Source organism: Salvelinus namaycush, unplaced genomic scaffold (genome assembly GCF_016432855.1).
Source record: "Salvelinus namaycush isolate Seneca unplaced genomic scaffold, SaNama_1.0 Scaffold1093, whole genome shotgun sequence".
NCBI lineage: Eukaryota > Metazoa > Chordata > Actinopteri > Salmoniformes > Salmonidae > Salvelinus > Salvelinus namaycush.
The window spans coordinates 1-22,636 of NW_024057779.1; the positions used below are offsets into that span (position 1 = coordinate 1).

At 42.9% G+C, this 22,636-nt stretch overlaps 1 long non-coding RNA gene across 1 annotated transcript; it reads right to left on the reverse strand.

The window, feature by feature from the left end:
• Positions 1-7,242: 7,242 nt before the first annotated feature.
• LOC120035687 lies at positions 7,243-19,032 on the reverse strand. Its single transcript, XR_005474260.1, has 3 exons — positions 18,449-19,032; positions 14,219-14,280; positions 7,243-7,335 (listed from the first exon to the last, which is right to left on the reverse strand). It is a non-coding gene; the product is annotated as an uncharacterized LOC120035687 (long non-coding RNA).
• Positions 19,033-22,636: the final 3,604 nt, after the last annotated feature.

Genomic DNA, 22,636 nt, shown 5'->3' on the forward strand with positions numbered 1-22,636 from the left:
ATAGTCTAATAATTACCACATGTTGTAGTGTAGTGGCTAACTATAGTCTAATAATTACCACATGTTGTAGTGGGCTAACTATAGTCTAATAATTACCACATGTTGTAGTCTAGTGGGCTAACTATAGTCTAATAATTACCACATGTTGTAGTGGGCTAACTATAGTCTACTAATTACCACATGTTGTAGTGGGCTAACTATAGTCTAATAATTACCACATGTTGTAGTGGGCTAACTATAGTCTAATAATTACCACATGTTGTAGTGGGCTAACTATAGTCTACTAATTACCACATGTTGTAGTGGGCTAACTATAGTCTACTAATTACCACATGTTGTAGTGGGCTAACTATAGTCTAATAATTACCACATGTTGTAGTGGGCTAACTATAGTCTAATAATTACCACATGTTGTAGTGGGCTAACTATAGTCTACTAATTACCACATGTTGTAGTGGGCTAACTATAGTCTACTAATTACCACATGTTGTAGTGGGCTAACTATAGTCTACTAATTACCACATGTTGTAGTGATCTAACTATAGTCTAATAATTACCACATGTTGTAGTGGGCTAACTATAGTCTACTAATAACCACATGTTGTAGTGGGCTAACTATAGTCTACTAATTACCACATGTTGTAGTGGGCTAACTATAGTCTAATAATTACCACATGTTGTAGTGGGCTAACTATAGTCTAATAATTACCACATGTTGTAGTGGGCTAACTATAGTCTAATAATTACCACATGTTGTAGTGGGCTAACTATAGTCTAATAATTACCACATGTTGTAGTGGGCTAACTATAGTCTACTAATAACCACATGTTGTAGTGGGCTAACTATAGTCTAATAATTACCACATGTTGTAGTGATCTAACTATAGTCTAATAATTACCACATGTTGTAGTGGGCTAACTATAGTCTAATAATGACCACAGGATGTAGTGGGCTAACTATAGTCTAATAATGACCACATGTTGTAGTGTAGTGGGCTAACTATAGTCTAATAATTACCACATGTTGTAGTGGGCTAACTATAGTCTAATAATTACCACATGTTGTAGTGGGCTAACTATAGTCTAATAATTACCACATGTTGTAGTGGGCTAACTATAGTCTAATAATTACCACATGTTGTAGTGGGCTAACTATAGTCTACTAATTACCACATGTTGTAGTGGGCTAACTATAGTCTACTAATTACCACATGTTGTAGTGGGCTAACTATAGTCTACTAATTACCACATGTTGTAGTGGGCTAACTATAGTCTACTAATTACCACATGTTGTAGTGGGCTAACTATAGTCTAATAATTACCACATGTTGTAGTGGGCTAACTATAGTCTAATAATAACCACATGTTGTAGTGGGCTAACTATAGTCTACTAATTACCACATGTTGTAGTGGGCTAACTATAGTCTACTAATTACCACATGTTGTAGTGGGCTAACTATAGTCTAATAATTACCACATGTTGTAGTGGGCTAACTATAGTCTAATAATTACCACATGTTGTAGTGGGCTAACTATAGTCTAATAATTACCACATGTTGTAGTGTAGTGGGCTAACTATAGTCTAATAATTACCACATGTTGTAGTGGGCTAACTATAGTCTAATAATTACCACATGTTGTAGTGTAGTGGGCTAACTATAGTCTAATAATTACCACATGTTGTAGTGGGCTAACTATAGTCTAATAATTACCACATGTTGTAGTGGGCTAACTATAGTCTACTAATTACCACATGTTGTAGTGGGCTAACTATAGCCTAATAATTACCACATGTTGTAGTGGGCTAACTATAGTCTACTAATTACCACATGTTGTAGTGGGCTAACTATAGTCTACTAATTACCACATGTTGTAGTGGGCTAACTATAGCCTAATAATTACCACATGTTGTAGTGGGCTAACTATAGTCTAATAATTACCACATGTTGTAGTGGGCTAACTATAGTCTAATAATTACCACATGTTGTAGTCTAGTGGGCTAACTATAGTCTAATAATTACCACATGTTGTAGTGGGCTAACTATAGTCTAATAATTACCACATGTTGTAGTGGGCTAACTATAGTCTAATAATTACCACATGTTGTAGTGGGCTAACTATAGTCTAATAATTACCACATGTTGTAGTGGGCTAACTATAGTCTAATAATTACCACATGTTGTAGTGGGCTAACTATAGTCTAATAATTACCACATGTTGTAGTGGGCTAACTATAGTCTAATAATTACCACATGTTGTAGTGGGCTAACTATAGTCTAATAATTACCACATGTTGTAGTGGGCTAACTATAGTCTAATAATTACCACATGTTGTAGTGGGCTAACTATAGTCTACTAATTACCACATGTTGTAGTGGGCTAACTATAGTCTAATAATTACCACATGTTGTAGTGGGCTAACTATAGTCTAATAATTACCACATGTTGTAGTGGGCTAACTATAGTCTAATAATCACCACATGTTGTAGTGGGCTAACTATAGTCTAATAATCACCACATGTTGTAGTGGGCTAACTATAGTCTAATAATTACCACATGTTGTAGTGGGCTAACTATAGTCTACTAATTACCACATGTTGTAGTGGGCTAACTATAGTCTACTAATTACCACATGTTGTAGTGGGCTAACTATAGTCTAATAATTACCACATGTTGTAGTGGGCTAACTATAGTCTAATAATTACCACATGTTGTAGTGATCTAACTTTAGTCTAATAATTACCACATGTTGTAGTGTAGTGGGCTAACTATAGTCTAATAATTACCACATGTTGTAGTGTAGTGGGCTAACTATAGTCTAATAATTACCACATGTTGTAGTGGGCTAACTATAGTCTAATAATGACCACATGTTGTAGTGTAGTGGGCTAACTATAGTCTAATAATTACCACATGTTGTAGTGGGCTAACTATAGTCTAATAATGACCACATGATGTAGTGGGCTAACTATAGTCTAATAATTACCACATGTTGTAGTGGGCTAACTATAGTCTAATAATTACCACATGTTGTAGTGTAGTGGGCTAACTATAGTCTAATAATGACCACATGTTGTAGTGTAGTGGGCTAACTATAGTCTAATAATGACCACATGTTGTAGTGGGCTAACTATAGTCTAATAATGACCACATGTTGTAGTGTAGTGGGCTAACTATAGTCTAATAATGACCACATGTTGTAGTGGGCTAACTATAGTCTAATAATTACCACATGTTGTAGTGTAGTGGGCTAACTATAGTCTAATAATTACCACATGTTGTAGTGGGCTAACTATAGTCTAATAATTACCACATGTTGTAGTGGGCTAACTATAGTCTAATAATTACCACATGTTGTAGTGGGCTAACTATAGTCTAATAATTACCACATGTTGTAGTGGGCTAACTATAGTCTACTAATAACCACATGTTGTAGTGGGCTAACTATAGTCTAATAATTACCACATGTTGTAGTGGGCTAACTATAGTCTACTAATTACCACATGTTGTAGTGGGCTAACTATAGTCTACTAATAACCACATGTTGTAGTGGGCTAACTATAGTCTAATAATTACCACATGTTGTAGTGATCTAACTATAGTCTAATAATTACCACATGTTGTAGTGGGCTAACTATAGTCTAATAATGACCACAGGATGTAGTGGGCTAACTATAGTCTAATAATGACCACATGTTGTAGTGTAGTGGGCTAACTATAGTCTAATAATTACCACATGTTGTAGTGGGCTAACTATAGTCTAATAATTACCACATGTTGTAGTGGGCTAACTATAGTCTAATAATTACCACATGTTGTAGTGATCTAACTATAGTCTAATAATTACCACATGTTGTAGTGGGCTAACTATAGTCTAATAATGACCACAGGATGTAGTGGGCTAACTATAGTCTAATAATGACCACATGTTGTAGTGTAGTGGGCTAACTATAGTCTAATAATTACCACATGTTGTAGTGGGCTAACTATAGTCTAATAATTACCACATGTTGTAGTGGGCTAACTATAGTCTAATAATTACCACATGTTGTAGTGGGCTAACTATAGTCTAATAATTACCACATGTTGTAGTGGGCTAACTATAGTCTAATAATTACCACATGTTGTAGTGGGCTAACTATAGTCTACTAATTACCACATGTTGTAGTGGGCTAACTATAGTCTAATAATTACCACATGTTGTAGTGGGCTAACTATAGTCTAATAATTACCACATGTTGTAGTGGGCTAACTATAGTCTAATAATTACCACATGTTGTAGTGATCTAACTATAGTCTAATAATTACCACATGTTGTAGTGGGCTAACTATAGTCTAATAATTACCACATGTTGTAGTGATCTAACTATAGTCTAATAATTACCACATGTTGTAGTGGGCTAACTATAGTCTAATAATTACCACATGTTGTAGTGGGCTAACTATAGTCTACTAATTACCACATGTTGTAGTGGGCTAACTATAGTCTAATAATTACCACATGTTGTAGTGGGCTAACTATAGTCTAATAATTACCACATGTTGTAGTGGGCTAACTATAGTCTAATAATTACCACATGTTGTAGTGATCTAACTATAGTCTAATAATTACCACATGTTGTAGTGGGCTAACTATAGTCTAATAATTACCACATGTTGTAGTGATCTAACTATAGTCTAATAATTACCACATGTTGTAGTGGGCTAACTATAGTCTAATAATGACCACAGGATGTAGTGGGCTAACTATAGTCTAATAATGACCACATGTTGTAGTGTAGTGGGCTAACTATAGTCTAATAATTACCACATGTTGTAGTGGGCTAACTATAGTCTAATAATTACCACATGTTGTAGTGGGCTAACTATAGTCTAATAATTACCACATGTTGTAGTGATCTAACTATAGTCTAATAATTACCACATGTTGTAGTGGGCTAACTATAGTCTAATAATGACCACAGGATGTAGTGGGCTAACTATAGTCTAATAATGACCACATGTTGTAGTGTAGTGGGCTAACTATAGTCTAATAATTACCACATGTTGTAGTGGGCTAACTATAGTCTAATAATTACCACATGTTGTAGTGATCTAACTATAGTCTAATAATTACCACATGTTGTAGTGATCTAACTATAGTCTAATAATTACCACATGTTGTAGTGGGCTAACTATAGTCTAATAATTACCACATGTTGTAGTGGGCTAACTATAGTCTAATAATTACCACATGTTGTAGTGGGCTAACTATAGTCTAATAATTACCACATGTTGTAGTGGGCTAACTATAGTCTAATAATTACCACATGTTGTAGTGGGCTAACTATAGTCTAATAATTACCACATGTTGTAGTGGGCTAACTATAGTCTACTAATTACCACATGTTGTAGTGGGCTAACTATAGTCTAATAATTACCACATGTTGTAGTGGGCTAACTATAGTCTAATAATTACCACATGTTGTAGTGGGCTAACTATAGTCTAATAATTACCACATGTTGTAGTGGGCTAACTATAGTCTAATAATTACCACATGTTGTAGTGGGCTAACTATAGTCTAATAATTACCACATGTTGTAGTGGGCTAACTATAGTCTAATAATTACCACATGTTGTAGTGGGCTAACTATAGTCTAATAATTACCACATGTTGTAGTGGGCTAACTATAGTCTACTAATTACCACATGTTGTAGTGGGCTAACTATAGTCTAATAATTACCACATGTTGTAGTGTAGTGGGCTAACTATAGTCTAATAATTACCACATGTTGTAGTGGGCTAACTATAGTCTACTAATTACCACATGTTGTAGTGGGCTAACTATAGTCTACTAATTACCACATGTTGTAGTGTAGTGGGCTAACTATAGTCTACTAATTACCACATGTTGTAGTGGGCTAACTATAGTCTACTAATTACCACATGTTGTAGTGGGCTAACTATAGTCTACTAATTACCACATGTTGTAGTGGGCTAACTATAGTCTAATAATTACCACATGTTGTAGTGTAGTGGGCTAACTATAGTCTAATAATTACCACATGTTGTAGTGTAGTGGGCTAACTATAGTCTAATAATTACCACATGTTGTAGTGGGCTAACTATAGTCTACTAATTACCACATGTTGTAGTGGGCTAACTATAGTCTAATAATTACCACATGTTGTAGTGTAGTGGGCTAACTATAGTCTAATAATTACCACATGTTGTAGTGGGCTAACTATAGTCTAATAATTACCACATGTTGTAGTGGGCTAACTATAGTCTAATAATTACCACATGTTGTAGTGGGCTAACTATAGTCTAATAATTACCACATGTTGTAGTGGGCTAACTATAGTCTAATAATTACCACATGTTGTAGTGGGCTAACTATAGTCTAATAATTACCACATGTTGTAGTGGGCTAACTATAGTCTACTAATTACCACATGTTGTAGTGGGCTAACTATAACCTAGTAAATCCACCTCAGCCAGGATGTTCAACTTCACACAGGATTCCATCCCAGGACGTTCAGCATGAACAACAGGACAACAGAACAGTAGAACAGACTTCCTAATTCCGCCGATTCTGCTCCCATTGTCTATGGGACTGTATGACTGCCTATGTTGAAGACCTCCTGCACCTCATACCCCCACAGGCTCCCCCCCCCCCCCCCCCCCCCCCCCCCCACCCCAGGACGGGTACATGGTCCTACCTCGTGTGTTGGTGCCCCCCCCCCACCCCAGGACGGGTACATGGTCCTACCTCGTGTGTTGGTGCCCCCCCCCCCACCCCAGGACGGGTACATGGTCCTACCTCGTGTGTTGGTGCCCCCCCCCCCACCCCAGGACGGGTACATGGTCCTACCTCGTGTGTTGGTGCCCCCCCCCCACCCCAGGACGGGTACATGGTCCTACCTCGTGTGTTGGTGCCCCCCCCCCCCACCCCAGGACGGGTACATGGTCCTACCTCGTGTGTTGGTGCCCCCCCCCCCCACCCCAGGACGGGTACATGGTCCTACCTCGTGTGTTGGTGCCCCCCCCCCACCCCAGGACGGGTACATGGTCCTACCTCGTGTGTTGGTGCCCCCCCCCCACCCCAGGACGGGTACATGGTCCTACCTCGTGTGTTGGTGGCCCCCCCCCCACCCCAGGACGGGTACATGGTCCTACCTCGTGTGTTGGTGGCCCCCCCCCCACCCCAGGACGGGTACATGGTCCTACCTCGTGTGTTGGTGCCCCCCCCCCACCCCAGGACGGGTACATGGTCCTACCTCGTGTGTTGGTGGCCAGGTCAGCCACTTTCTGAAAGGCATCCAGGAAGGCTGCAGCTGCAACCACGGTCGCCCTGGAAACAGAAGCAGAATCCAGCTGGTCACGCTTTGGCCCTCATTTAAACTACCCTTAACTGAAGTGAACACACATGTACCGACCCACCGACCGGGCACATGATTAGCCATGGGCAGCGTCCCAAACGACACCCCTTATTCCCTATGGTGCAGTACGATACAAATGTAGAGCACTTTAGGGAATAGGGTGCCATTTGGGACGCAAATACTGTTGGGCCTGGTTGAAGCCGTTAGCTATCTCTGAGATCTACTGTTGTTTCAAGGGAAAAGGCCAGGGGTTGCTAGTTATTAAAGTGTTGTTAGGCCTATACTGTTAGCTGATGTTCGTTCACAACAAGATAAGAAGAATGTGGGTCCTCTCTGTCTGTCTGGCCACGGGCCTCGCTTTAACATCTCTGGTAATGGCCTTTAATGACCGCGATAACAGAGATAGATAGGGCCTACAGCCTTCCGCTTTTCATCATAGTAGAACTATAAGTCTGAACGGCTAGGCTGTTGAAATGTTTGGAATGTCTTGTCTGGCTGCAGTGTGTGGAAAGGAGCCGTCTGAAATCTAGGTATCTCATCAGAGTCCCTGTGCTTTGACTTCTGAGGTACGTCACGTGATTAAGATCTCAGGGTCGGGGCTAGTCAGACGTAGGCAGGGCTGTTAACTAGTCGTCTTGGATATCAGCAGTAGTTTCTCTGTGACACACACACACACACACACACACACAAACGATTGTTGACTGGTCTTGGATTACATCTACATGGGATGGGAGTACTATCAGTCTCCAGGCTATGTGACGCAAGCAAAACCAGAAACCGTGTACTATCCAAACACACTACAGACGGAACACACCTCTGGAACACTGAGAACAATACCTGTAGTCATAGTGACAGTAGGTGACGTAGATCTGAAAACATTGTTTCAGCGTGTCATCTTAGCGTGCCGAGGGCTTACGCAGCTTTGCATGGTCATAAAACATACGTTCAAGTACAACTATGTCCCAAATGACAACCTATCCCGTACATAGTCCACTTGTTTTGACCAGGGCCCCACACTAGATCAGTGTGGTTGGACAACATAGTCTACACTACAGACCACACAGAGGCCATGGAGAAGTGGCCATATTGACTGACCTGTTACAGAATGTACGGCCCAAATGACACCCTCTTTCCTACAATTGAAGACGGAAGTTTACATACACCTTAGCCAAATACATTTAAACTCAGTTTTTCACAATTCCTGACATTTAATCCGAGTAAAAAATGCCCTGTTTTAGGTCAGTTAGGATCACGACTATATTTAGGAATGTGAAATGTCAGAATAATAGTAGAGAGAATGATTTATTTCAGCTTTTATTTTTTTCATCACATTCCCAGTGGGTCAGAAGTTTACATACACTCAATTAGTACTTGGTAGCATTGCCTTTAAATTGTTTAACTTGGGTCAAACGTTGTGGGTAGCCTTCCACAAGCTTCCCACAATACGTCGGGTGAATTTTGGCCCATTCCTCCTGACAGAACTGGTGTTTCTGAGTCAGGTTTGTAGGCCTCCTTGCTCGTACACGCTTTTTCAGTTCTGCCCACACATTTTCTATGGGATTGAGGTCAGGGCTTTGTGATGGCCACTCCAATACCTTGACTTTGTTGTCCTTAAGCCATTTTGCCACAACTTTGGAAGTATGCTTGGCGCCATTGTCCATTTGGAAGACCCATTTGCGACCAAGCTTTCACTTCCTGACTGATGTCTTGAGATGTTGCTTCAATATATCCACATCATTTTCCTCCCTCATGATGTCATCTAATTTGTGAAGTGCACCAGTCCCTCCTGCAGCAAAGCACCCCCACAACATGATGCTGCCACCCCCGTGCTTCACGTTTGGGATGGTGTTCTTTGGCTTGCAAGCCTCCCCCTTTTTCCTCCAAACATAACGATGGTCATTATGGCCAAACTGTTATATTTTTGTTTCATCAGACTAGAGGACATTTCTCCAAAAAGTATGATCTTTGTCCCCATGTGCAGTTGCAAACCGTAGTCTGGCTTTTTTATGGTGGTTTTGGAGCAGTGGCTTCTTCCTTGTCGAGCGGCCTTTCAGGTTATGTCGCTGTAGGACTCGTTTTACTGTGGATATAGATAATTTTGTACCTGTTTCCTTCAGCATCTTCACAAGGTCCTTTGCTGTTGTTCTGGGATTGATTTGCACTTTTCGCACAAAAGTAAGTTTATCTCTAGGAGACAGAACGCGTCTCCTTCCTGAGCGGTATGATGGCTGCGTGGTCCCATGGTGTTTATACTTGCGTACTATTGTTTGTACAGATGAACGTGGTACCTTCAGGCGTTTGGAAATTGCTCCCAAGGATGAACCAGACTTGTGGAGGTCTACAATTTTATTTTCTGAGGTCTTGGCTAATTTCTTTTGATTTTCCCATGATGTCAAGCAAAGAGGCACTGAGTTTGAAGGTAGGCCTTGAAATACATCCACAGGTACACCTCCAGTTGACTCAAATTATGTCAATTAGCCTATCAGAAGCTTCTAAAGCCATGACATAATTTTCTGGAATTTTCCAAGCTGTATAAAGGCACAGTCAACTTAGTGTATGTAAACTTCCGACCCACTGGAATTGTGTTACAGTGAATTATAAGTTATATAATCTGTCTGTAAACAATTGTTGGAAAAATTACTTGTGTCATGCACAAAGTAGATGTCCTAACCGACTTGCCAAAACTATAGTTTGTTTACAATAAATTTGTGGAGTGGTTGAAAAACGAGTTTTAATGACTCCAAGCTAAGTTTATGTAAACTTCCGACTTCAACTGTATATAGGGCACTACTTTTATGGGCCCTGGTCAAAAGTAGTGCCCTATATAGGGAATAGGGTGCCATTTGGGACGTAGAGTCTGTCCCAGAACAACAGAATTCTTTATCAACTCAAAAGTTCTACGTCTGATATGAAATGACTAACATCCGTTTGACCAGGAACAACACTGTCCTTATCAACCTGTAATGGTATTACCACAGACTGTGTGGTAGCGGGTTGGAGCTAACCACTACACACAAGGGTGTGTTGCTAGTCTCTGGCGGAAAAATACACACACACACACACACACACATGCACCCGCCCACACACACACACAAAGACATACAGACGCACACTCCCCACAAGCACATTCCATTCTATTTAAAGGGAGAGCCACTACAGGGGAAACCTCTGGTTGTGTTAGTCTCTGTTGGATACTACTGTGCACTATATAGGGAAAAGGATGCCATTTGGGACAGACCCATATTGTGATTACACAGTAATACACAAATAAACAAATATGTTCTGAAACATTATGTCGGGGGAAGTTGTAAAAATAACCTATTTTGCAACAAAAAAGCAACGGATGGATTTAAAAACTATAATTAGATAATTTCCTAGAAGGCAGTGTGGAAGAGGACAGCTAAATGACAGAGCACTTCACCCGACCCTAACATTATTACAGAGTAAGACACGCTGCCAATCAGCCTGTCCTCCAATTCTACCCAGCAGAGATCACCAGAGAGGTGGGTAGAGGTAGTAGCTAGACTGTGTGATTCTACCCAGCAGAGATCACCAGAGAGGTGGGTAGAGGTAGTAGACTGGGTGATTCTACCCAGCAGAGATCACAGAGAGGTGGGTAGAAGTAGTAGACTGGGTGATTCTACCCAGCAGAGATCACAGAGAGGTGGGTAGAAGTAGTAGACTGGGTGATTCTACCCAGCAGAGATCACAGAGAGGTGGGTAGAAGTAGTAGACTGGGTGATTCTACCCAGCAGAGATCACCAGAGAGGTGGGTAGAGGTAGTAGACTGGGTGATTCTACCCAGCAGAGATCACAGAGAGGTGGGTAGAAGTAGTAGACTGGGTGATTCTACCCAGCAGAGATCACCAGAGAGGTGGGTAGAGGTAGTAGACTGGGTGATTCTACCCAGCAGAGATCACCAGAGAGATGGGTAAAGGTAGTAGACTGGGTGATTCTACCCAGCAGAGATCACCAGAGAGGTGGGTAGAGGTAGTAGCTAGACTGGGTGATTCTACCCAGCAGAGATCACCAGAGAGGTGGGTAGAGGTAGTAGCTAGACAGGGTGATTCTACCCAGCAGAGATCACCAGAGAGGTGGGTAGAGGTAGTAGACTGGGTGATTCTACCCAGCAGAGATCACAGAGAAGTAGATCTGACACAGTTTCTTATTTTCCAATCTAGAGACATCCATCCATCCTGTTTATTTATTTATGCATTTGTTTTTTGTGTGTACTTGTTACCCCTTTTTCTCCACAATTTCCTGGTACAAATTGGTAGTTACAGTCTTGTCCCATCGCTGCAACTCCCCTACGGACTCGGAAGAGGCGAAGGTTGAGAGCCGTGCGTCCTCCGAAACACGACCCTGCCATGCCGCACTGCTTCTTGACACACTGCTCGCCTTAACCCGGAAACCAGCCATACCAACGTGTCAGAGGAAACACCGTCCAGCTGGCGACTGAAATCAGCTTGCAGGCGCCCAGCCAGCCACAAGGAGTCACTAGAGCGCAATGGGACAAGGAATCCCGGCCGGCCAAACCCTTCCCTAACCCGGACGACGCTAAGCCAATTGTGCGCCGCCTCATGGGTCTCCCGGTCACGTCACAGCCTGGGATCGAACCCGGGTCTGTAGTGACGCCTCAAGCGAAGCAGTGCCTAACAGGCTGACTACACCGCTCGCAGCGCGTGCGCTGCAAAATAAATTTAGAAATCTATAATATTCAATTATTGCACCCACACTGCTCGCGCGCGCGAATGAGCTTCTGCGTTGCCAAGGGCTAAAATAGAAGTCAGTTCTATTTCTGACGCAGATCGAGCTGCAAGTCCTGCCTCTCCCATTTCCTCATTGGTTTATAGAAGCAGGTACCCACGTGCAATCTCCTCATTGGTTATACCCACGTGGGTGACTGAAGATGGACGAGGTCAGTAGCGGTAATGCACCTAGTTTATGAAAATTGCCAATCGCAATATAAAGTCAAGAGAAGAAAAAGCCTGGAAGGAGGAGAGATGACTAGAAACGATTCGGTTGACCGTTTTATGTGTGGATTAATTGGTGGAGTAGAGGACCTTGTGCATTTCAGGTAAAATAACAACTCAATGTTTATATCCCAGAACAAATTAGCTAGCAAGTGCAAGCTAGCTAGCTAAATTGCCATAAATGTTTAATGCTTTTTGACCTGTCTCCAAATTAATATAATTGGTTCAGAGTTTGTTGTGATATTTCAACCTGCGTGTCGTGATCGCGTTTGGTGTGGGGGGACAAAATACATTTATGCATGATGGCGCACGGGCGCAGCCGGTTTGGGTTCCGTGTCAGACCGCTGCGCCACTCGGGAGGACATCCATCCTGTTACAGCCACAGCTGCCATACAATTCCACCCAGACACAGCAAAGATCACATAGTCCTGCACTTCCGTGTCTGGTATGGGGGTCAGGGGGTTTAGGCCTAGGTGAGACAATCCTTCAGCTACCCCTCAACACTCAGACTCACAGACTAACAGACTCACAGACTCACAGACTCACAGACTAACAGACTAACAGACTAAGCACAGAGAACCATGGAGTAGAACTAGGCCTAGAACCTACACTATTAGCAACTACACAGTAGTTCAACCACAGCTGCCCTACAATTCCACACATTACAGACCTCAGGTGGGTAGAGGTTGGAGGTTGGGGCGGAACCAATAATGACGGACAGTTGGAGACAGCTCTTTTCTAGGACTTATCCTACAGCATGACACTTGTTAAGGGTCTACCTGTGGTAATAATGAGGGTCTACCTGTGGTAATAATGAGATGGTCCTGACTGTGGTCTTGTTAAGGGTCTACCTGTGGTAATAATGAGGGTCTACCTGTGGTAATAATGAGGGTCTACCTGTGGTAATAATGAGGGTCTACCTGTGGTAATAATGAGGGTCTACCTGTGGTAATAATGAGGGTCTACCTGTGGTAATAATGAGATGGTCCTGACTGTGGTCTTGTTAAGGGTCTACCTGTGGTAATAATGAGATGGTCCTGACTGTGGTCTTGTTAAGGGTCTACCTGTGGTAATAATGAGGGTCTACCTGTGGTAATAATGAGGGTCTACCTGTGGTAATAATGAGGGTCTACCTGTGGTAATAATGAGGGTCTACCTGTGGTAATAATGAGGGTCTACCTGTGGTAATAATGAGATGGTCCTGACTGTGGTCTTGTTAAGGGTCTACCTGTGGTAATAATGAGATGGTCCTGACTGTGGTCTTGTTAAGGGTCTACCTGTGGTAATAATGAGATGGTCCTGACTGTGGTCTTGTTAAGGGTCTACCTGTGGTAATAATGAGATGGTCCTGACTGTGGTCTTGTTAAGGGTCTACCTGTGGTAATAATGAGGGTCTACCTGTGGTAATAATGAGATGGTCCTGACTGTGGTCTTGTTAAGGGTCTACCTGTGGTAATAATGAGGGTCTACCTGTGGTAATAATGAGATGGTCCTGACTGTGGTCTTGTTAAGGGTCTACCTGTGGTAATAATGAGATGGTCCTGACTGTGGTCTTGTTAAGGGTCTACCTGTGGTAATAATGAGGGTCTACCTGTGGTAATAATGAGATGGTCCTGACTGTGGTCTTGTTAAGGGTCTACCTGTGGTAATAATGAGATGGTCCTGACTGTGGTCTTGTTAAGGGTCTACCTGTGGTAATAATGAGGGTCTACCTGTGGTAATAATGAGATGGTCCTGACTGTGGTCTTGTTAAGGGTCTACCTGTGGTAATAATGAGATGGTCCTGACTGTGGTCTTGTTAAGGGTCTACCTGTGGTAATAATGAGATGGTCCTGACTGTGGTCTTGTTGAGGGTCTACCTGTGGTAATAATGATGACTCACCTGAGTTGAGATTGTAGTTTCCCAGCCTTGCTGATAAAGTCTTCCCAGATGGGGTAGCTGTTCTGTGGAAACAAACACAAAGTACAGGAATATCAGAACATCTTGTTCTCGCTGAGCACAACATCTGTCAGAAACACAGAACAACATGAAAACAAAACACACACACACCAAAAACACTTTTTTAAACCTTTATTTTACCAGCTATTCCCATTGAGGTAAAAATAGCTATTTTCCAAGCCAGACCTGCTCATCAAAGTGATGATGGACTAACCTATTAGACTTTATATTGACTATATTTTGTGAACACACAGTAACGAACACACGGTAACGAACACACGGTAACGAACACACGGTAACGATCACACGGTAACGATCACACGGTAACGAACACACGGTAACGATCACACGGTAACGAACACACGGTAACGAACACACGTAAAGAACACACGGTAACGAACACACGGTAACGAACACACGGTAACGAACACACGGTAACGATCACACGGTAATGAACACACGGTAAAGAACACACGGTAACGATCACACGGTAACGAACACACGGTAACGAACACACGGTAACGAACACACGGTAACGAACACACGGTAACGAACACACGGTAACGGACACACGGTAACGATCACACGGTAAAGAACACACGGTAACGGACACACGGTAACGATCACACGGTAACGATCACACGGTAACGAACACACGGTAGCGAACACACGGTAAAGAACACACGGTAACGAACACACGGTAACGAACACACGGTAACGATCACACGGTAACGGACACACGGTAAAGAACACACGGTAAAGAACACACGGTAATGAACACACGGTAATGAACACACGGTAATGAACACACGGTAACGAACACACGGTAACGAACACACGGTAACGAACACACGGTAACGAACACACGGTAACGAACACACGGTAAAGAACACACGGTAACGAACACACGGTAACGAACACACGGTAACGAACACACGGTAACGAACACACGGTAACGGACACACGGTAACGATCACACGGTAACGAACACACGGTAACGGACACACGGTAACGGACACACGGTAACGAACACACGGTAACGATCACACGGTAACGGACACACGGTAACGATCACACGGTAACGATCACACGGTAACGAACACACGGTAACGGACACACGGTAACGAACACACGGTAACGGACACACGGTAACGAACACACGGTAACGAACACACGGTAACGAACACACGGTAAAGAACACACGGTAACGGACACACGGTAACGGACACGCGGTAACGGACACGCGGTAACGGACACACGGTAACGATCACACGGTAACGAACACACGGTAAAGAACACACGGTAATGAACACACGGTAAAGAACACACGGTAATGAACACACGGTAAAGAACACACGGTAACGAACACACGGTAACGATCACACGGTAACGAACACACGGTAACGGACACACGGTAACGAACACACGGTAAAGAACACACGGTAATGAACACACGGTAACGAACACACGGTAACGATCACACGGTAACGAACACACGGTAATGAACACACAATAATGGACACACAGTAACAATCACACGGTAACGGACACACGGTAACGGACACACGGTAACGAACACACGGTAACGATCACACGGTAACGATCACACGGTAACGATCACACGGTAATGAACACACAATAATGGACACACAGTAACAATCACACGGTAACGGACACACGGTAATGGACACACAGTAACGAACACACAGTAATGAACACACAGTAATGGACACACAGTAACAATCACACGGTAACGGACACACGGTAATGGACACACAGTAACGAACACACAGTAATGAACACACAGTAATGGACACACAGTAACAATCACACGGTAACGGACACACGGTAATGGACACACAGTAACAATCACACGGTAACGGACAAACGGTAACGGACACACGGTAACGGAGGGCCCTCCCCCGCGTTCCATTCGGCAAATCTGACCACGATTCCATCTTGCTCCTCCCCTCCTATAGTTAGAAACTCAAACAGTCCTGTGGTGAGGACTATTCAACGCTGCACTGACCAATCAGAATCCACGTTTCAATCCACGCTTCACTAGCACATCAGAGGCAGCTGCCTATAGACATAGATTAGAATCACTGGCCACTTTTAGAAATGGATCACTAGACACTTTACTAATGTTCCGTATCTACCATCACCCATCTCATATGTATAAACTGTACTCCACACTATTCTACGGTATCTTAGTCACTATTAAATTGTGTTTACATATTGCATCACCCATCTCATATGTATAAACTGTACTCCACACTATTCTACGGTATCTTAGTCACTATTTACATTGTGTTTACATATTGCATCACTCATCTCATATGTATAAACTGTACTCCACACTATTCTACGGTATCTTAGTCACTATTTACATTGTGTTTACATATTGCATCACTCATCTCATATGTATAAACTGTACTCCACACTATTCTACGGTATCTTAGTCACTTTTAAATTGTGTTTACATATTGCATCACTCATCTCATATGTATAAACTGTACTCCACACTATTCTACGGTATCTTAGTCACTTTTAAATTGTGTTTACATATTGCATCACCCATTTCATATGTATATACTGTATTATATTCTATACTACACCACTGACTGTTAAACAGCCATCTCCAGCACAGCAGAGGCTGCTGCCTATAGAGAATAGATGAGGAATCACTGGCCACTTTAAGGAAATGAAACACTAGCCACTTTAATAATGTCTCCGTATCTTGCATTACTCATCTCATATGTGTAAACTGTACTCTATACTATTCTACGGTATCTTAGTCACTTTAATTGTTTGTAAATACTGCATCCCCCATCTCATATGTATATGCTGTACTGTATACTATGCCACTGTATCTTAGTCCAATGCCGCCCTGACATATATGTATATATATTCTTAATCCATTCCTTACTTAGATGTACATGTATTTTGGGTATATGTTGTGAAAGTGTTAGATATTACTTGTTAGATATTACTGCACTGTCGGAGCTAGAAGAGCAAGCATTTCGCTACACCCACAATAACATCTGCTAACCACGTGTATGTGACCAATAAAATGTGATTTGATTTGAGTAGTGTAATACTCAGACTATGCTGCCATCCGGGAGGCTGAGGAGAAAGTAAGTAAGGATGCTGTGTCTGATAATGATTTGTAGCATTAGTGACCTTAGGAATGTCCCCCTGTGTAACACTATACCGCCATAACACAGGAGAGAGAGAGAGAGAGAGAGAGAGAGAGAGAGAGAGAGAGAGGAGAGAAAGAGAGAGGAGAGAGAGAGAGAGAGAGAGAGAGAGGAGAGAGGAGAGAGAGAGAAAGAGAGAGGAGAGAGAGAGAAAGAGAGAAAGAGAGAGAGAGGAGAGAAAGAGAGAGGAGAGAGAGAGAGACAGAGGAGAGAAAGAGAGAGGAGAGAGAGAGGAGAGAGGGAGAGAGAGAGGAGAGAAAGAGAGAGGAGAGAAAGAGAGAGGAGAGAGAGAGGAGAGAAAGAGAGAGGAGAGAGAGAGACAGAGGAGAGAAAGAGAGAGGAGAGAAAGAGAGAGGAGAGAGAGGGAGAGAGAGAGAAAGAGAGAAGAGAGAAGAAAGAGAGAGAGAGGAGAGAAAGAGAGAGAGAGAAAGAGAGAGAGAGAGAGAGAGAGTGAAACACACACCCATACAAACACACACAGCTCCTTTGCATCAGCAGCCAGATGAATATTTCAAGAGCCTTGAAGGCAGAGACCCCCTGCTGAACAATAACCTAGATACCCACAGCAACAATAGATTCAGAGGTGAAACATATAGATTTTATAGCATAACACTGCATTTGACACTGGAAGAAAACACCCAAGCCTCAGCCATGTATAACCCCATTCTAGTATTTTTGTTTGACTCCATAAACGTCGGTCAATAGGCTTCATAGCTCGCAGTTTGGCCTGAAGAGCAAGCAAGCAGCTAGTCATGACATGATGATGAGGCATGCCTTGTCATTATCTGAAGCAACTGTCAAAAACACTGACAGCCAGCTAACGTTATCTACTTAGCTAGCTAACCTTAGTGGCCATTCCTACAGAACAGGTTACTGAATGAGTTCATATGGAGTTAGACAAGTAGCTATTAGCTATCTATCTAATGTACACTGTTATAAACAAAATTATTCAGAACGGATAGGTTTGACTTACTTTCATGTCGCCTATCACACTTTGGAAAAGTCCCCCCAGTGCACTGCATTCTTTCTCAATAACAGCCTCCATTTTTCTGGACAACTGAGTACTGGTCAGTCTGACGGTCAAGCTGGACAGCTCCTGAACGTAGGAGTTGAAAGAAACCTCGGGCTATTTGAATTACAAATCTTCGGCTATTTAATACAAATAATTTCGCTTTAGTTAACTATTCACCGAACGAGTGAAAAGACCTTGACTTGATGCAGAAACGAATAAACCCGCTCCAGCCTATAGCTTGATCGGCTCAGTCAAACGCTCTCCGACAAGAGGTGAGACTGAGAGAATATACGCTGACGAGAATTAAAACCCAATCGCTTCTCCACTCACGGTCCATGATTCTCCAAATGACACAATTCCGAAACGTATACAACATGTATAGATATAGATCCGATAGTCTCTGGATATTCAACGTAAACAACAAACTGATCTACACAAGCAAATTCCAACACAGCTCCGTCTCAGAAGCTCAATGTATTACAATGCAATTTCAGCTGGTCGAGTCTGGAGACTGTGAAGAACTCAATTCAAAACATACTCCTCGCGTCCTCTCTGCTCGCTCCTCGTCTCCTTCTCAAAACCCATTGGAGGAGAAGGTAAGAGAGGCGGGACTTCTGGCTTTCTCATCCAATGGGTTTTGAGAAGGAGACGACGGGAGCGCGGAGAAGACGCGAGGAGTATACTATCTTCCCTAAAGGTACAGAGCGCATACCCGAATAGCGAAATGCACCCCCCTCCTGGCTTTGACGCGTGTGTTGGCTTCTTGCCTTTTGCTCGAGATAGTTTATAAAAGGATCAACTAACTGATTTCTATCTTTCTCAACTCATCATAACTGCTATTTAAAACGGGAGAGAATATTGGATTCGGTTTAGCAACAAAATTGTTCATGGAAATCTACAAAAATACTATACACACACACACACTCACTCACACACACTAACTACACTGACACTCTCACACAAAACTTGCACACATTCAGATACTGTACACTACTGCCGCGTTCAAAACAACTGTGAACTCGGAAAAATACGGGGTCAAATCATGACGTCATTGAGCTCCAGGCCCGAGTTACCGAGATGGAATTCCTAGTTGGATGACCGTTCAAATCGATGTTTCCCCAGTCGGAGCTCGTTTTCCCCCTAGTTCACAGCAGTGGCGATTTTAGTATGTAAATAATGGTGAGGCAAACCATTTTCATTTGTATTTATTTATGCCAGCAAAGCCACTACACAACACGACACAATACATTAATTGCACTATAACGGTGACATACAGTGGTGTAAAGTACTTAAGTAAAAAAAATACTTTAAAGTACTACTTAAGTAGTTTTTTTGAGTATCTGTACTTCACTTTACTATTTACTTTTACTTCACTACATTCCTGAAGAAAATAATAGCATAGTTGATATGGCTGATTTAAACCAATGTGGTTTCTACTGACAATTGAGATGTACAAACTATGGCATAAGGGGACAATGAGCGGATAAGAGGCAAGCCGTAATTTCGATTAAGACCTTAATGAGCGAGCTAGGACGGATGTAGTCAATATAACTATTTGTTCAACACGTTTGAAATGTACAGCGACAGAATTCAGAACATGGGCCATTCTTACAGTATTCTCCCTGTACACCAAGTCAGAGCCATAGGATAAAGGCATATTTTTTTTTTTAAATTTGACCTTTATTTAACTAGGCAAGTCAGTTAAGAACAAATTAGCTTCACTCTTGTGTATTTTATTTGTCTTTATCGTGTGTTAACATTGTTTTGTTTAACTCTGCATCATTGGATTGTATTCTGGGCCATGTGACAAATACTATTTTATTTTTTAGTGAGGAGGGCAACAACATTAACAAACGTGTGGTCCTGAGCAAGGGCTCATTGTTCAGATTTGAAGGGGTCTAGTGACATCTAGTGGCCAACACATGCATAGCCTGTGAGGTGGTTTATGGAAACACAATTTCACCTGTATTTGGAAAACAATATAAAAGTGGGAAAAAGTAAAAATGTGTAGGTATTGGGGAAAAAATCAGGACAAACATTTTGCAAGGCATGAGGTTTCCCCCAAGACTAATGGTTTGTCTGGACTGGCTAATTTCAGACAAATAAAACTAGTACTTGTCTCCCTTCACCAGCAGATGTCTCCCTAGCCCTTGAAAATGGGCTAGTCACAAGTGCAAGTTGGGATCCTTGGGACATACATACCATAAACCCTAACCCTAACCTTAACCCCTATCCTACCCTTATCTAACCTTAACCATAACCTTTGGTATTTGGTATGTTATTAGGATCCCCATTAGCTGTTGAGAAAGCAGCATCTACTCTTCCTGGGGTCCACACAGAACATGAAACATGACATAATACACAACATTATTAGACAACAGCTCAAGGACAGAACTATGTCAACACCTTAACCCTTAGCGTAAACATTTTAAATATCAACTTCAACGTCAGAGTTGGGACATCCCAAGGATCCCCTTTAGAACATGTCTCATATTACACAAAACGTTTAGGCTACATAATGTGACTTTTCTATGTATACAACATGGATTACACAGGTCAAACTAAACAAGTCGTGTATTAGACTGTAGACTCCAAAGAGCAGGTAGTGTAGACCTATTAATGGAAACCAGAAGCAGTTAGCTTGTCTGTCTAGACTGAGACAGAGAGCAGGATTGTCTGTCTAGACTGAGACAGAGAGCAGGCTTGTCTGTCTAGACTGAGACAGAGAGCAGGCTTGTCTATCTAGACTGAGACAGAGAGCAGGCTTGTCTGTCTAGACTGAGACAGAGAGCAGGCTTGTCTATCTAGACTGAGACAGAGAGCAGGCTTGTCTGTCTAGACTGAGACAGAGAGCAGGCTTGTCAGTCTAGACTGAGACAGAGAGCAGGCTTGTCTGTCTAGACTGAGACAGAGAGCAGGCTTGTCTGTCTAGACTGAGACAGAGAGCAGGCTTGTCTGTCTAGACTGAGACAGAGAGCAGGCTTGTCTGTCTAGACTGAGACAGAGAGCAGGCTTGTCTGTCTAGACTGAGACAGAGAGCAGGCTTGTCTGTCTAGACTGAGACAGATAGTAGGCTTGTCTGTCTAGACTGAGACAGAGAGCAGGCTTGTCTGTCTAGACTGAGACAGATAGCAGGCTTGTCTGTCTAGACTGAGACAGAGAGCAGGCTTGTCTGTCTAGACTGAGACAGAGAGCAGGCTTGTCTATCTAGACTGAGACAGAGAGCAGGCTTGTCTGTCTAGACTGAGACAGAGAGCAGGCTTGTCAGTCTAGACTGAGACAGAGAGCAGGCTTGTCTGTCTAGACTGAGACAGAGAGCAGGCTTGTCCGTCTAGACTGAGACAGATAGCAGGCTTGTCCGTCTAGACTGCGACAGAGAGCAGGCTTGTCCATCTAGACTGAGACAGATAGCAGGCTTGTCCGTCTAGACTGAGACAGAGAGCAGGCGTAGCTAGTCCTCCTCTAAGGGGGTAGCTGGTCTTCTAGGGATGTTGCTGGTCCTCCTCTAGGTAGGTAGCTGGTCCTCCTCTATGTAGGTAGCTGGTCCTCCTCTAGGGGATAGCTGGTCCTCCTCTAAGGGGTAGCTGGTCCTCCTCTCGGGGGTAGCTGGTCCTCCTCTAGGGGGGTAGCTGGTCCTCCTCTAGGTAGGTAGCTGGTCCTCCTCTAGGTAGGTAGTTGGTCCTCCTCTAGGTAGGTAGCTGGTCCTCCTCTAGGGGGTAGCTGGTCCTCCTCTAGGGGGGTAGCTGGTCCTCCTCTAGGTAGGTAGCTGGTCCTCCTCTAAGGGGGTAGCTGGTCCTCCTCTAGGTAGGTAGCTGGTCTTCCTCTAGGGGGTAGCTGGTCCTCCTCTAAGGGGTAGCTGGTCCTCCTCTAGGGGGTAGCTTGTCCTCCTCTAAGGGGTAGCTGGTCCTCCTCTAGGGGGTAGCTAGTCCTCCTCTAGGGGGGTAGCTGGTCCTCCTCTAGGGGGGTAGCTGGTCCTCCTCTAGGTAGGTAGCTGGTCATCCTCTAGGTAGGTAGCTGGTCCTCCTCTAGGGGGTAGCTGGTCCTCCTCTAAGGGGTAGCTGGTCCTCCTCTAGGGGGTAGCTTGTCCTCCTCTAAGGGGTAGCTGGTCCTCCTCTAGGGGGTAGCTGGTCCTCCTCTAGGGGGGTAGCT